The 16,696-nt window shown below is 42.6% G+C and overlaps 1 long non-coding RNA gene across 5 annotated transcripts in view; it reads left to right on the top strand.

The window, feature by feature from the left end:
* LOC135259406 (uncharacterized) overlaps positions 1-16,338 on the top strand; it is a 30,173-nt gene extending 13,835 nt beyond the window's left edge. For 3 of the 5 annotated variants that reach the window (XR_010331268.1, XR_010331267.1, XR_010331269.1), the window contains 3 exons: positions 12,272-12,345; positions 12,893-13,082; positions 15,423-16,338. This is a non-coding gene — a long non-coding RNA (uncharacterized LOC135259406). The remainder of the gene's footprint in view (positions 1-12,271; positions 12,346-12,892; positions 13,083-15,422) is intronic. The other 2 variants (XR_010331270.1, XR_010331271.1) reach the window with 1 other exon arrangement.
* Positions 16,339-16,696: the final 358 nt, after the last annotated feature.

The raw sequence follows: 16,696 nt of genomic DNA, 5'->3' as shown, positions 1-16,696 counted from the left end.
CAGTCCAGACTCCCCCATGCCTCCGCTGGAATCTCCCCTTATTTTCTGCCGAATAATAATCATAAAGGCCTAGTTTAATATACCTGCTTAGTAGCTGCTGCTGTCAAAAAGATTAAATTTTATGAGTCTGTCAGACTTGGCAGCTCCTCTCATCTCCAGGAATATTTAGCCAAAACTCTTGTTTTTCATCTTGCGACTTTTCATTTCTTTTTTTTTTTTTTTTGGGTCATCAGCCATAGTGTTAATGGATAAAACAGACACAATGGGCAGGAGGACAAAACCATCTCAGAGGAGACCTGCAGGGTCTGTCTCTCTCGCTTTCCCTCTTTCCTTTTCTCCTCTGCGTGTTTGATCTCAGACGGGCGGACGGTGGCGCGGTGTACAGCGCCTCCGCGTTCAGCCACGCATCCCCGTAAAAGCGATCCCAGGCATTACGGCGTCGCACGTATCTTGAAAATCTTCACATTTCTGCCCGCGCTCCACGAAAATAATCTTTGTCTCACCTGTATGAAAAAAAAAATAAATAAAATATGCTTCCAGGCCAATTATATTTGCGAACCGAAATAGCAGACGTCTCTCTGGAAGGAGAGGGGGGAGAGCGTTAGCTGGAGCGCTGAGCCGTCTGCCAGGCCTCTCGCTGTGTTTTGGTCGACGCTAACCTTCGAATGAACTCCGAGAGTCACGCTCTGTGTTTCCCATGGACACAAAAACCGGGAGCGGTGAGGACACCCCCCGCATCCCCCCTCCGACACCCCTCCTATTCCCACCTGCGTGCTATCTCCCCGAACCAAGACACCGGTCTGCGCCGCGGTGCCGGGGCGGGGGGCCGCGGCTGAGCGGAGGAAAGGCGAGACAGGGGTCTTGAGAAGCACACAGGCTCTGGGCATAATTAAGACCGCAGAGATAAACCCGTTTCAGAGGTCCAGAAAAGGAGAGGATCCCTTTACAGAGTGGAGACAGTTTTTATCTGCTAACTACCCCACTTTTTGCCATTGAGCGTTTCCCTCTCTTCTCGCTCCTTTTCTTCCTGCCGGGCAGAGGGCTTGTCTCCCTGCGCTATCCGTTCTGGCTCTGGTTACTTTTAAAGGGCAATTCAGGGGGGAAAAAGGCCTGGAATACAAAGCAACCACTTAAACTGGAGACTCTCAGAACCCCCCATGTCCCCCCACACCCATCTTACCAGACCACTCATCAACCAACACCACCCCCCCAACGTGTGCGCGCACACACACACATGCACACACAAATGCACCACGTACGCACACACACACACGCTAGCACTCAAACTGTATACACACAACACACACGCACACACAAACAGGCACAGTCGAACATTCAATTCTTGCTCATTTATTTATTTGTATATTTTTATATTTTATAATTATTTAGTTTTATATTTTACACATTACTCTTTTTTACAGCTGGATTTATATTTTATGCAGGTCAGATCTTATGCCTTACTCCAGGGCACAACATCTGAACCACATGTGATTCGCAACTCTGGTTAGAAGTCACATCCCCTGCCACGCACGCTACTCTGTAAAAATTCTTTAAAAAATAGGAATTCATATAATTGTATCACCTATCCGCCTGTTCTCTAGCAGGTTGGTGTGGAGGCCAATGCGGTAAAGTAGAATGGGAAAACAAACAATCAGGACAGCTTTAGCACCATCTAGTGGGAGCCGCAGAGAACAAAGGTGCACCTCAGGCAGTGCAAAGGGGTCAACTTGGGGTTACTTGCACGGGAACTGCAGGTGAGTGGAGGCTCACAGCAAGGCCAACCAGGACCTTTTGAGTTATAATCACTTATGAATTATTCTCTCTAAATTCAAGCATATTTGCTGATTTTCTTTACTCATTACCAAGCAATGGATAAATACATGCTACTCAACTCACACCATGTAAAAAGTAGTAAAATAAAACAGTATAACTATCCTGGAGCTTAGTACTTGTACTTTTACAGTTCAGTTGTCTTACAGTTGGTTCTCAGTCAGTGGTTACATGAATATTTACTGTTAATTAAAAAATATATATGTTATGAGAAACAGAACTTAAGGACATAAGAATGCATATTGATGAGAAATGGTAATTATTCCAAACGAGGCCTACCGCATAACAGCGGACAAATAACTGCTCAAAGTGTGATGATGATAAAACGGTTTACATCTGCAAACCAATGTAGGTAAATATTTCAAATATCAAAGATAATCTACTTTCCACACCTTCCACCGGGCTGCAAGTGTGTGTGTAGTAAAATGTGAACCCATTAACACGATCAAGGCCTTGCTCAGTACAATTTACATTCATCAAAATTACCCTGTTGTGAAAAACCATGGCGCCTGTAAATGTGATGGAATTTAATTAACAGATTCTTAGCCTTCAGAACGCAACTATAAATTTTATGAAGGAATGGACGAAACTATTATGTGTGGACCTAAACAATAAAACAGAATAATCTAACACTCACACACACACGCACACACACACACACACAAAGTGATAAACTGTGGCCTCTGTACACCCCCAGCACAGTACGCCTCTTGGCATACCTGTTTACAAGACAAATTTAGTCTAACTTGAAAAATTCATGTTTAAAGGCTCGCTCCTTTATAGTCGCTCAATGTTAAATAAATTGACATCATTATCTTACCACACCGGTATTTTTATGTTTACCTATTAAAGTGAGGTTCTGTAAAACAGGGGTTTAATGATTCTCTCACACACTTTCTTCTTTCTTTCTTTCTCTCTAACTGTCTTTCTGATCCCATCTGTCCTGACTGAAAAAAGACAGTGGAATTGGTCCAATTAAACCTGGACCACAGACAGAAATCTCTCTCTCTGTCAGTCTCTCTCTCTCAATGTAGCATCTTTACCCAGGCTAATGTGCTGCAGACACTTATGAAAAATAGAGATAACAGTATAATTCACAGATACTGTGGAGTGTTAAAGGGATAGAGCAATGTTTCACCCTTTCCCTTTTAATCTTACCCATAGTTGGACAATAAGATCAATACCAATTTCATCCCTGTGCGTTGAGTATAAAATATCAGAAAACATCTACGGGATGCATGCTAACTGTGCTACTTCGATGGATGGCTGCAGATGAAAGCAACTTTAGTTCTGCTGAGTGAAGTGTCGAAACTACAAGCGTGTGCTGTGGGATGCCAGGTATGTGTGTTGGTCACTGACTCTAAAGTCACACTCCCACTGCCACTCCAACTGCAACCAATGGTACTACATACCTGGCAATCCCAAACTCGCGCTTCAAGTGGCACTGCACAGGTACCAATCACTGCGCCCATTGGATGGATACATGGTTATTTTTCAACTGTAGTTCTGAATTTAGCTGCCTCCAAAACAAATATCTCGTTTGATATTACTTGTTTTTATGTTTTTCTTTTTACTTGTTTTAAACATGCACGATGCAAGTGTAAATAACTCAGCTCTTAGAGACACTGGAAGGCGTAATTTCATAACTAATCAGCAAAGCTAAAGCTGCTTCTGTCTGCAGCCATTCATAGAGGTAGCACTGTTAGCATGTAGCCCATACTGTAGATATTCTGCAATATTTTTGTACTGGACACACGGGTAAAATTGGTATCGCTCGTATCGTCTAAATATAGGCAAGATTCAGAATGTCCTCCAGGATGCTGGTGTGGAATGATACTGTTAATTAAACATATTTGGAGTGGTGTGTGCAGGGCGCAACCATTTTCAGCCCATACACATTAGTGGAACAGAAAAAACGGATGGCGTTCAGAATCGGATTTGGCGAGCGACAATAATGGAAATGATCTAGCACCATCATGCACTATACTCCAAATCCTTTTGGGCTGAATCGCAGCAAACACATTTACCGCCCCTGTGTGACATCAGCAGCTTTCTATAGCACTTAAACCCACTAGAATCCCATAATACAGATATAGGTACACAGCACACCACTAGCTCTTTTGACCCCAAACTAGCCCCCCCTCCTCCCACATCGAAACCCCCCACTGGGGTCACGTGACTGCTCTGAATGGACCGTTAACCACCGCCCCGCCCCCTCCAGTTCAAGCGCATGGCCTGAAACCAAACATTTGTAGCGGCGGCCTCCGCACGCTCTGAGCTCCATTAGAGAGGCTGTTAAAAGCCAGGTGAAGGCATGGGAAAGCTATCAAGCCCGTAAGAGAAGGGGACAGTTTTAACGAGCCGGGAGAGAGGAGGTGTGTTCATAAAGGAGAAATGAAAGGATAAACGCTCTCATTAATCTGAGCAGGGTTCACACATTGAAACCAGGTGTGAAACCAGTCTCTGGGCTTAAAGGAACTGTATTTACACAAACCTCACGGACAAATAAATACTGAACACTGGCGGGGAGCTCACGGGGTGGCGGCTTCCTGGAGAGGCGTCTCTGTCTGCTTTAATGGGGATTCTGGGAGCGGCCGTCGGAAGGTGGCGTCGAGGTGCGGAGGCCGGAGAGATCCCCCGTCAGGTGTACGGTACGGGAGGAGTACCGTTTCCGTCTGCCCCACAGCCCCTCGGGCGTGGCGTCTGCTTGGACGTGAGGCTCCGCTCCTGTGACCCAGACTCACGGTGACGCCTTCCTGGAGACCAGACTCTCCGCCCTCGACATTAACAGCCAGCCTCAGCCCAGGGCGATTTACTCTGCTCCGCCACAACTAGTCCCCCACCTTAACTGGTCCCTCACCACAACTGGTCCCCCACCACAATTGGTCCCACACCGCAACCCCCACCATTACTGGTCCCCCACCCCTGCTCTCAGGCGTAACGAATGTGGAGCTGCTGGCCCCATGTTACTTTCCACCTCAGTGAAATTCTGATGAACGTGACATAGATACAGCATGGATGCCCAGTCTTATCCAAGAGGGTCCAGAGTGAATGTAAGCTTTTTGTTAGGGACCAGCACAAAAACGACTGATTAAATTGTTGAAGATCTCAACTGTAAATCATGATTAATTGATTTGTGGAATCAGTGCTGGGCTAAAACAAGAGCTTTACTGTACACCTCTTCAGGTATAGGTAGCTTAGCTTGTTCACACATACCTTTAATCATTGTCATCATGATCCCTGCCATCATCTTTGTCATCATCATCTTTTTATTCTTTATAATAATATGGATTTTTCAGTATTTTTTCTGCTGGAAGACAAAAAAAACTTCACTTCCAAATTTTTGTAACCTCTGCTGTTGTGGTTGTTTGCAGGCAGAGTCGTCTTAGCCACGTCTTTATAATGTTTTCTTTGTTCCCTTCTTTTGGCAGCCTTGCATCTCCTCTTGTACGACAGTGTGCGGCTAGACAAGCCAAATGCGAGCAGGGATCGAGTCTGAAAGCTGTCTCTACAGACCCAGTCCCATACTGGGACAGATCAACCAGCCACGCAAACTCACTTTACGAGGGCTTGGCTGTTTCCTTCTTTATCAGAACTTAATAAGCGACTGTATTTCCCACCCCACCCTTTTACACGTTTTCCACGATCAGTGACTGTATTTACCCATCAGCTATACAATACATGGCACAGTTTGAATGTCGTCTTTGTTGAAATCCCCAATCCTTTGCAAAAAAAAAGAAGCTCGGTAGTATAATTTAAGCATAAATTATGATTCAACACTGGGAATTGAAGTCAGGGTAGGAAATTGGATCCAGAGAATCAAACACAACTGCTCCACTTTTAGTGGGCCTTGTGATATTTAGAAAAACTAGACATTTTGAAAACATACGTTGGAAAGTTATTTTCACTGGCTGGAAGCAGTGGAAATATTTTTTGTGAAATGTACAGTTTGTGCAACAGTGAAAAATAAGCAGAGGTCTCAGGTTCACGTTCACAGGAAGAACTCACAATCTTGGCCCCCGTTAGTCGACGGGCACTGCCATTAAATTCACGGTCACGGTTCAACGCAAGTGCCCGCCATAATTGTTCAAACAAACAAAACGTAGAGAATCAGCACCCAGCAATGCCCAGCTGTTAGTAACACCTCTTTTAAAAGGTCACGCAACAAGAAAACTGCTAGCTTCTACTCAAAAATTCAATGCCTGCCTTTCTGTGACATGGCCGTGTGCTGATGTAATTGCCCAAGTCCAGATGGGCAGGAGAGTTACCATAGCAGCTGATTTCCATAAGTATGCTGTTGTTGTGGCAAACCAAACAAACTTCAGATAATGAACTTCAGAAAATGAGGGGCATGACCTACCAGAATTAATGACTATGACTTAAAATGGTGTGTCTGCCTTACTGACAAGAACGCTCATTATAGTAGATGCAATACATTGTGGCAGAACAATGCAGTCATAAGGAGTTATACGATCTGTATGAATGACCATGATCAGTCTTGAAAAGCAACTGTACTCTAGCCTAAGCATGGAATATGAAGTTCGTATAGTTGGTAAACATGATGCAATTGTGCCACTGTGTTACTGTATGGCACTGTCTGCCATTCCCTTTCAAATTCACAGATCTTTGAGTGCTCTGTGTCAAGCATTATGACTGTGTTATGCATTAGGACTGCATTATGACTGCGCTATGAATTATGACTGTGCTTTGACTATGTTAGGTTTTATTACTGTGTTACGCATTATAACTGTGTTATGATTATGTAATGTATTATAACTACGTTATGCATTATTGACTGTGTTATGATTGTGTTATGCAGTGTAGTGAGAATGGAGGCAGGCTGTATGTAGCCTCTGTGATGGTGGTGTAACTAAGGTTTTTCAAATGGCATGTGCAATGAACACTGGTCGGAAAAGGCTTGGAAGAGGGAAATGAAAAGATCCTAGCATCAGTGGAAGGATTAGAGACATGGCCACGCTTTTCATTTCCAATGTGTTCTTTAAAAATATGTTTAATTTTGATTCTGTAGGCAAAGGGTAACTGGATCTCCTCCAGGGGAGGACTTTGACCTGAGAGGCATGCATTCCTGTGAGAACTTTGAAGGAAACAACCATTGAACCACCGCCAACCCACCACACACACACACACACATACATACACATGGACTTTCTGGATTGCCTGATGCTGATTACTTGAGAATTTGCTAGAATATATGGGGACAGAATGTTTTCTGTGGTCATTTGCTCAATTAGGCTTACTAACCTGACTACCCCACAGAATTGAGTTGACAAATCACACATCCGCATCGTCACAACCCCTCACCAACCAAAACTTATGACTACCAACATGGAATCACAGCATCACATCAGCCAAACTGACTGATTCATGTCACATAGCTGTGCCTCCTCCCCTGAATCTACATTCCAGATTCACAATGTGTCACTGACCAAAAATCCTGACCACAATCACATTGCAAAATCCCACCAACAAAACTGACAGATCAAACTCACAAATCACAGCAACATCTCATCAACAACTTCCTCCTAAGGGGCCACTAAAAACATCTCATCAACCAGATTGGCAAACCAAATTCATACATAACAGCAGCTTCTGACAAGTTCTGACTGACTGACTCAAATATGCAGCATTGCCAATTTTTGGTGATGACAAAAACATTTTTGTTCTGCTATATAGCCTGTGGCTCCAAATGCTCTTCAGCCAATCCAGAAAGATGCTTTAGGCTTCATATTCTGACTTGACAATACTGGAATGGAAGCCCCTGTACCTGCAACATGTCCTAGATATCTCTTGAGATTGGATGCAATGAGTAGCTTTCATGCTACACCCTCTTCCTGTCCGCCTCCTGGCCAAGTCTCCAGGACTGCAATGGAAATAAGTCATGTGACTTAATTGCAATATCCTGACAGATGACGTACCATATCCATCTGTTTATTGTAGTTTATTTTATCAAATAAACCCAATCAATTAATCAATTAATCAAGAGCAAAGTTGGATCCACACAAGGTCTGACATCAGCACTGGCTGTGATGTCTGGAATTTGGTTTACTTCTGCAAAGATAATTTGCAGAAGTTACAAGATCTTCTGCTTATGTTGTGTTTTATGTAGTGGGCTCCAACCACAATGTAAAATGTTAAAATATCAGTGAAATACCATCCAACCTGACCGAGCCTACTCAGTATCATGTCCAAAGAGAATCCAGTGGAGATGTGATGCGGAAATCCCTGTGGACTGTGGCGAATGTACCTCATTAAACCTGTTGCTTTCTTGTCAATATCATGTCCTTTGGGATTATCATAACTGAATGACCATAACTTAATATCCATCAACCCCACAGTACGACGTCCCAGAGCTGCTGTTATGAAATGGGGTTTAAAGCATCCCGGTGTGTTCTGTGGCTCCTCCCACTGATCCAAAGCAGAGAAGCTGCCGACAGTGCTGGCATGCACATCGCAATCATGCTGCCCCGCTCTTTTTCAGGCCAAGCCTTTGATACATGTAACTGTTTCAGCCCCCCTCCGTAAACACAAACCAGCTCATGTGCAAGAGGGCTGTTGCGCAAGGGAGGTGAATTCAAGGGCATCGATCCCATCTGTTCTGACTGAAAAATGACAGTGGAATTGGCCTTGATTAGAACATGGACCACAGACAGAGAAATCTCTCTGCTTCTCTCTCTCTCTCTCTCTCTCTCTCTCTCTACCCTCACTGCGCCAGCCACCTCTGGATCCACTCTGGGCCATTTCTCATTTCATTTTTAATTTTTCTCTCTTTTTTTCTCCTCTGTTGGCACACTCTGGTTATTCCTCTTTTGAGGCACCCAGACGTCCTGCTCAAAAAGTTGACTGCAATTTGCTCCCCTTCTTTTCCCTGGCGAGACACCAAGAAGTGGCTCAGAAAGGTAGTAATAAACTCAGAAGTTTCCATCATACACAGACACACAGACACACACACACACACACACACACACACGTGTGCGTGGACCACAGTCCTGTTTGACAGGTCTGCTGGGTCCTGGGCACCCCCGGCCTCCCTCTGCACCCAATCCTTTCATGTTCACACTACCACGGCGACAGCCCTGCCCCTCCCTCTGTCTCCTTCCTAGGCAGCCAATCCAGTCAGGGGAAATCCATCAACATACAGTACTGCCCATTTCAAAATACGTTTGTTCCTAAAGACCCAAAGTCACAGTTGAGACATTGCTAAAGGCAACAGCGACACTTTGTTTTTAGTTGTACTGAAGCACCAAATTGCATCTTTAGAAGCAAATTACTTTTTTGGCTCACTGTATCCTTTTTCTATTGCATGCCAGTAGTTTTTTTAAATGAAAGGCATAGAATAGAATAAAATAGAACAGAATAGAAGTATCAAATAGACTAAACCACCCAAGAAATAAATAGTTTTTCTGAATAATTCCCTCAATCTCAGACATCCACCCCTGTTAATCACCCAGTATCCAGAAGATTCACACTTAGACAATAATGGAAAGGCAATTAGGTCATTTTAGAAGATAAACAATCTAGTAAGAATAAAATACATAGTATAATGCTCGGCTTCTCCTTTGTAACTTGTGAAAAAATAATAACTTCAATAATCTTTCATCCCATCTCAAGAGACTTTGATGATGACTCTAATTTAATGATTGATAGTGATGATGTACCAGAGGGGTGGATCTACATGGTGGGCCACCCCCTCCACAGGGCTTGCCACCCCAATTGCTACCCCACCTTGCCAGCCCCTAAAATTCAGCGCAAAATTTCACTCAGAAAAATGTGACTGAACTGTACTGCAAGAAAATATGTTAAAATCCATTATTCATGTTGTGTCATTCAGTCACATGTCAGAAGAAATGTAGATACACCACTGCAGTCCTCTGTGTGCAATTTGCTCTCCCTCATTCCATGCAAATTCAAGCATTCAATGAATTTATTCTGGATTGGATTCTGTTCAGAACCAGTTAAGTGACAAATGAACAGGTCCAATTAAGCCTGTCTGTTGGACTCTTAGATAGCTAGCTAACCCATTAACTTGTAAGCTAACTTAATACAAAGCTGGTGACTATTTTGAAACACCCTGGCTCTATTGTAGCTACAGTGGTGTCGTTGCATTCATCACCTTTGTATCAGTCATTTTTCTATCCTAGAACAATGAGACAAAAAAAGCACTTCAACTGTTTTTCACAATACGGCACAATCAAATGTGCATTGTATCTTTAAAGGTCCAAGAAACTGGATTCAAATTGTAGTTATATTTGCCATAAGTGACAATTGATTGCCTTCTTAATATTGCTTTCAAGTTATTAATCCAAATATAACCATTAAATTGTAATAAACACCATCAGATTATCATGACCTGTGAGCAGAAACCGAAATAATAATGATAATAATTGTACTAATGAATAAACCTGCAAAGTACCTGCTTGGGCAATGTTACCCGTTGCAGTGCAGCATTACTTTGAGTTCATTGGCTTCATTATGGTCGTGCTGCCCTCTTGTTTAGTTTCCAAACATTCTGTGGGGAGACTCGATGACAGAAACCCAAAATAACACTCTGGCATGCCTACGAACCAGGCCAAGACGTTGGTTTCATTATTAGGTGATTTAATACTACAGATGATTTTGATTTAAGCAGCTATTGGCTATGAGATAAAACTGTTTTCTTTGAATCTGAATGTATTCTGAGATTTGCCGCCATGGTAACCAAAAACAGCAAACATGAGGTAGGTTGCTTTTCTTATTTCCACATCATCATATTTTATGAGCTTTTTTTTCAGGAATAAAAAAAAAAACAAACATGAGAGGGGAGTCCCTTGTATGCTGTGTTCATAAGGTCATTATCCTACACTAAACTATGGCATCAGAAAACACGCCCAGAGATGTGGACGTTCTCCAAAAAATCACATGAGGACTAAAAAGAGAGAAACCACTCCCTCAAAAACCGTAATGACCTTGACAACGCAAATGCAGCCATCAATCAGTGCGGTAGAATACAGTAGCTCAGCAGCCTGAGGTTACTGGATTGAACACCCGGCTCAGAGAAGCAGGCTGAACCCAAGATCAACAGAGAATTTGTGAGAGATCGTATATCACTGGAGGGCCAAGGGCGGCTTCTATAGGGAGGAGGGGGTTGGGGTGTCTGGGTTTTGGGGAGGGCGGTCTTGGCCTTTTTCTCCCATCCCACTGTGTGGTGTGGGTGATCCTTTAACCCCAAACTCACTGCTCACATTCGCCAAGGCCTAGGAAGAGCTTCCAAGCCCACTTCAATCCTGTTTGGTCTTTGCATCATTCTCTGTCTCCCTGAATGTCTCTATTCTCTTTTTTCCCCTCCACTCTCCAGTTCCTTTCCGAGTTTGGGGTCAATTCCATTTTTATTCAGTTCAGACAATTAATTGAAATTCAATTCATTAATTAAAATAATATCCCACTGAACATTCTGCAGTACATAAATTGGAGTTCACATTGTTTCCTGAATATAGACTGACTGAAAATAGATATTGCCCCCAACTGTGGTTCCTTTCTTTTTAAGAAGAGGGATTGGCTCAAAGGATAGGTGTGTACTGTATACAGTACAGACATGGTTCAAAGCTTGAAATAAAGAGCACATTTGTACTAAAATGATGAAATCCCTGTATCCAACAAGTGTTAACATACAAGACGTAGTTTCTTTATTTTGTAATGATTGCACATACTTCTAATATGAAACAAGAATTTTTTTCCCCAATCTTACCACAGGATGTCTGCAACACCAGGAAAAAAATTGGAATTGTTTGACCTAAGCAGCTAAATTTGATGTGTTTTAAAAAAAAAAAAAAATTTTTACCAACGGTGTGCCCAAGTGTCCCAAAAACCCCCCTTGGTTTCCCCTTTCTGTAACCTTTGACCTACTTGTGCTCAACTGTCAGGGGAAGGGGAGGGAGCTTGTAAGTAGCCTGATAATTTGCATATGCAAAGTGCAGTTGTGTGAAATGAGGCACTACCATATATATATATATATATATATATATATATATATATATATATATAGATATAATAACAACAATAATAATAATAATCAAAGCTTAAAAAAAAGAATTTCACAGGTATGTGTGAAGTGAGACAGCTCATGTGTTTCACCAACCCTCTTTTGCCATCACACATGACACAAGCTGTGAGCTAGATCACATTACTGAACATACAGGAATGTCTGCTGAAAATCAGCCAGGTCCTAATCTCCCTCTCCTCACCACTAGTCAATGCCAGTACTGTAGGAAACCCAGAGACAAGGATCCCAGAGTGTACTGTTAACAAGCATTGGGCGTCCGCTGCACTGTTTGATAAGGGGCTTTGAGACCCTCACACTGTTAGCGTTTATGCCAAGGACACGAAGAGCAGTCGCGCAACAGCTGCATCCAACTACATCCCTCCCTTCTGTTTCGCATTGTTACAGGAAAGGGCGGGACTCTGTGATGGACGCCGTCCAAGTGCAACATTGAGAGAGTCGTATAGCAGCACAGTAGCCGGGTATGGTCGCTGAGCTCTCAGTGTTTACCTCCCAGTGGGTCATTAAGCTGTCAGTCTCAGATGCAGGGGCAAAATGCCTTTCTGGATCTCATATCTGAGATCAAATCTCCATTGGAAAACGTGTCACTTATTTTTTCCCCCTCGTCATGATGGATTAAATGACTGCTGCTTCTGTTCTGGGTTTGGTGTCGGACTGTTTGAGTATCCATATTTTGACACACGTTTACCAGTGTCTGTAAATCCCCAAACGTAGATTCCAACAGTTCCTTCAACTGAAGAAGTGGCTGGACCAGAAAAGTGCTTGTGATTAGATGGTAGCTGATTTTCATTGACCTTCAAAGGAGAAGGTCAAACTGGGTCTCTTGTGTTCCTTTATGAGTAAAAGCAATAGCTACACACTTACAGTGATAAATGTGTTTTTAAACGATAAAATCAAAAGTATAAACTCTTGTATATTGTAATGAATGGATTATATTTGAGAAAACTATCAGTATGTATTGCTTGTACTGTATTCTTTTCTTTTGGTGTTTCTTGTTCTCTATCATAGCTGGATAGCAGCAGGCTGCTGTAATGCTTCTGAGGCTGACCATCAAATATGAGAGAACTGCACTGCGGTTTTGGAACGATGGCAGCCCACAGTCTGCTGGGGAGGGTGCACAGGGTAGGGGAACCTGGCAGGGCTGCCTGGAAGAGCCCCGCTGTCAGCCTCCCCACCCCTGCGGCTCTGGCTGTCAGAGGTAAGGGTCCAACACCCCCGCCTAACATCGCCATTCCCTCTGCTTCAAAGGCTGTGCCATGCAGGCACCTCTGTTTGCCTGCCAGCTCATCTCACAGCTACTTTAATACGCCCTTACCGCAAACATGTTTCACCCATCTCTCTCTCTCACTGGATCTCTCTCTATCTTTCTTTCTTGCTTTATGTCATTAGTGGGTTATTTGTTTTTTTGTAGGTTATATTTTTTATATTCATTATTCATTCATTAACTTTTTTTTTGGTGGGGGGGGCACCGCTTATTTTTATGTTTGTGGGGCTTTTGGTTTCTTTTGCTCTAGCTCTGTATCTCTCATTGTCTCCTCTCTGTCTCTCTCTGTCTATAAATCTATTTCTCTCTTTGTGTCTCTTACTCTATCACTTGTTCTTGCTTTCTCTCTCCGTCTCTCTGGACACTGGATTAGTAGAATTTGTCTCCTGCTACCTGGGGGGACCATGTAAATGTGGTTAGCTAGATTTATTTCTGTTTTAACCCTCATTCATTTCCTCAGTCACAGGCTAATATTGCAGCACAGTGGCTGCATTGATTCTTTAGACACAGCTTTATCAGAAGCCAATAGAAAGACAGGAATTTAATCACATGACAAGCAATCCCAAGGCAAACTTTACACAGAAGTCAGGTCACTCCTAGGTCAGAGAGATTACCATTTTGTAAACCCTCTCATTTTCCCCCACAGTGTCTTGGCTTCTTGTTATTAATATTCCGCAGTGATGGTTGTTACCCGACAGTATTTTTAACTTAATATGCAAAGCATTACCTTAATGTTGATACCATATACTGTAAGTCATGCTTATGATATGAGAGAGAGAGAGAGAGAGAGAGAGAGAGAATGAGGAGAAATCTGGTTTAGAATACATTGAAGGAAATAGCAGAAGACTTACTCTATGGTGGAAGGATATTTGATGGGGATCTCCATCACCGGAGAGATTGCATGGATGCGCTCCTCTACATGTGAAAACAATTCTCCCACTGACGCCCATGATTAATGGCAGGGAGAGAGCCTCCAGGTTTTTATTTTGTAACATTTACAAAAGATTAATGATCCAATTAAGGGCCTTGAAGTTGTGCTAACGGCCAGTCAGAGAACTCACATCTGCTGATATTTACCATGTCAAAGAGCAAAAATAGTTGTGAGAAAAAAGCAGGAGGTAAATATGAGATTACTGTAATAAATGCAGTCTAGCCACAGTATAGTTTTAAGCACACAATTAATCAGAATTGGTTTGTTCTTTAGTTAATAGAATTAAAACCAGCATGACTGTGCTACTTGTTTCTGAAACTGCCAAATATAAACAGCACAGGAGCCCTTCCAAGATCTCATTGACGCACTTCACTACTTCGACTCATTGAACGTGAACATGGTTAAATATTTGCAATCACAGAAATTCCAGACCTACCTTCAGGCTATAGTGAATGGGTCTTTGGTGAATAGAAACTTGAATGTCGAAGCCGATAGCTAGGGCTTGTACTGTTGTCTTAGAGTATTATGTCAAATTTTTGCTACAAGGTGAACTTGTACCTTGTCATTAATTCATTATTATTATTATTATTATTATTATTATTATTATTATTGGAACGAGTACAAAGAACAAGAAAAAACAGAAGACATAGGCAGACCAAGAATTAATTTGGTTTATTTCAGAAACAAATAAATTATATGTAATAAGGATATGGCCATGCCAACATCTGAAAATATGCGTGAGAGTTTTCAATGAGTATTGGACCAAACAGAATGCGAAATATACCTTAGACTGCTCATGAGAACTTCAGTTTCGCAAGCAGTAAACATAAGCAAGAGACAAAATTGTGGCTTGGAGCTCAAAGCTGTTATACAAATGTTGTACTGCTCCCACTGAATTTGTGGTAGTGATTCACTCTGAAGTTCATGGAAGGAAAATGGAGGCCGTGTGACATCACAGGTCACTGTGAGGTCATAGCAAATGAAGCCATGATAGACGAATGAAATCATGGGCCAGACCCAAGCCTGTTTGAGATACTTCCTTTCGATATCACCTTCACACGGAAACCATTCCAAATACCACTGTCGGTGAAATGAAGCCTTTTGAAAAATGTGGTGTCAGTTTGAACTCTGTTCAACATTTTGTGAAATAAACGGCTTGCTATATCTTTGGAAAAAAGAAGAAGAAAAAAGGAAAAGCGGCCTTGTCAGAATGCATGGGTTTTATTATTGAATTCTTTTGAACGTTTTCAACCTCAAACCATGGAGAAATGCCTTTGTCGCCCTCTTTGTTGTTGACTGATGTGGCTCCTTGAATTACTGTTTATTTTCCTGTATAATTACAGATGTAGGGCAGAGAGCAGGAGTGAGGGAGAGAGAGAGGAATGCAGGGAAGGAGGAGGACCACGGGTTGAGCCTGCCCACAGACTGACCATCTGTCTAACACACGCTCGCGTCCTCATGGGGGAACAGCAGGCTCTCGCACGCCCCTCTCCAATCTCTCCTATTGGACTGATGAAAATCTGGGGTTCCTTCCCAAAATCAAACACAGTCCTTATATTAAATTATTGACCTCTCCTATCATGTGGGACATTTTTTTCAGCTTGGGTATGAAGTAAAGTAAATAAAGTAAATGTGAATACTGCATAAGATCACTGAGGACATCCTTGATGCTTATTATTTAGTCATGAAAAAGCATCATAGACTAGAGGATGTGTGTCAAATGCATTTGAAGAATTTCCTGAACCAGAGTGTTTAAAATGCAGACTTTATTTTCTAAAATTGATAATATTGTTGATAAAGTTAACATGAATGACCATCCAACTGAAAAACATTCTATAGCCATTCCAGAAATATTTCCTGTGACACCCAGAAACTTGAACAAACGTACAGTCTGAGAATGCTGTGGGAATTTTGTGGGAGTTTTGAAAACCAAAAAAATTTTGTTTGAGGAAAAGGGGAAATAGCTTGTGAAATGGACTGGAGTAAAAACATGGACTGATTATTTAATTAAGGACAGTCGCAGGAAAAGTCTCAGGGAAAAGGTAACAATTTTCAGAAACAAGTACCTCAGGAGGAAGTAGAATAATTCCATTTGTCCGCAAAGGCTATGATGGCAGTTACTTAGCCGTCCCTTGCCAAATATCGAATCACATGTGACTTTGTTCATATTAGACTGACAACATTGTTGTCATCTTTGTTGGGGTTTTGCACTGTGGATTTCATAATTGTGTGTGTTTTATAAAAGCTCTATTTCTGGTTTGAAGCGGGCCTTTGTGGTCAGGCCTACATCGTTTGCTCTGGGACTGCAGTGCATCCCACCCCCCACCCCCCGTGCCCCGCCCCAGTTGCTGAGTGGAGGTTTCGGCTGGCAGTTAGACCTCGCCCCGCCGAATATCTGTTTGTTTTCACTCTGGTGGGCTTCAGAGACTGGGATAGCCACATCCTGAGGCCCCGCTCGGTTCTGCGCGCAGCCATTTCCTCAGCCTTCCCTTCACCATTAATCATCTCTCTCCTCTCCGCTCTTCTGTCTCCGGTCCACCTCTCCGCTTGGCTACGCTAACCTTCTCTCCTGTCAATCTTCTTTGCTAATGTACATACCTCTACCCAGCTTCATGTC

The sequence above is a fragment of the Anguilla rostrata genome, chromosome 7, assembly GCF_018555375.3.
Source record: "Anguilla rostrata isolate EN2019 chromosome 7, ASM1855537v3, whole genome shotgun sequence".
Lineage (NCBI taxonomy): Eukaryota > Metazoa > Chordata > Actinopteri > Anguilliformes > Anguillidae > Anguilla > Anguilla rostrata.
Note: the sequence above shows the minus strand (reverse complement) of the source record. Positions and strands in the feature narration are given on the sequence as shown.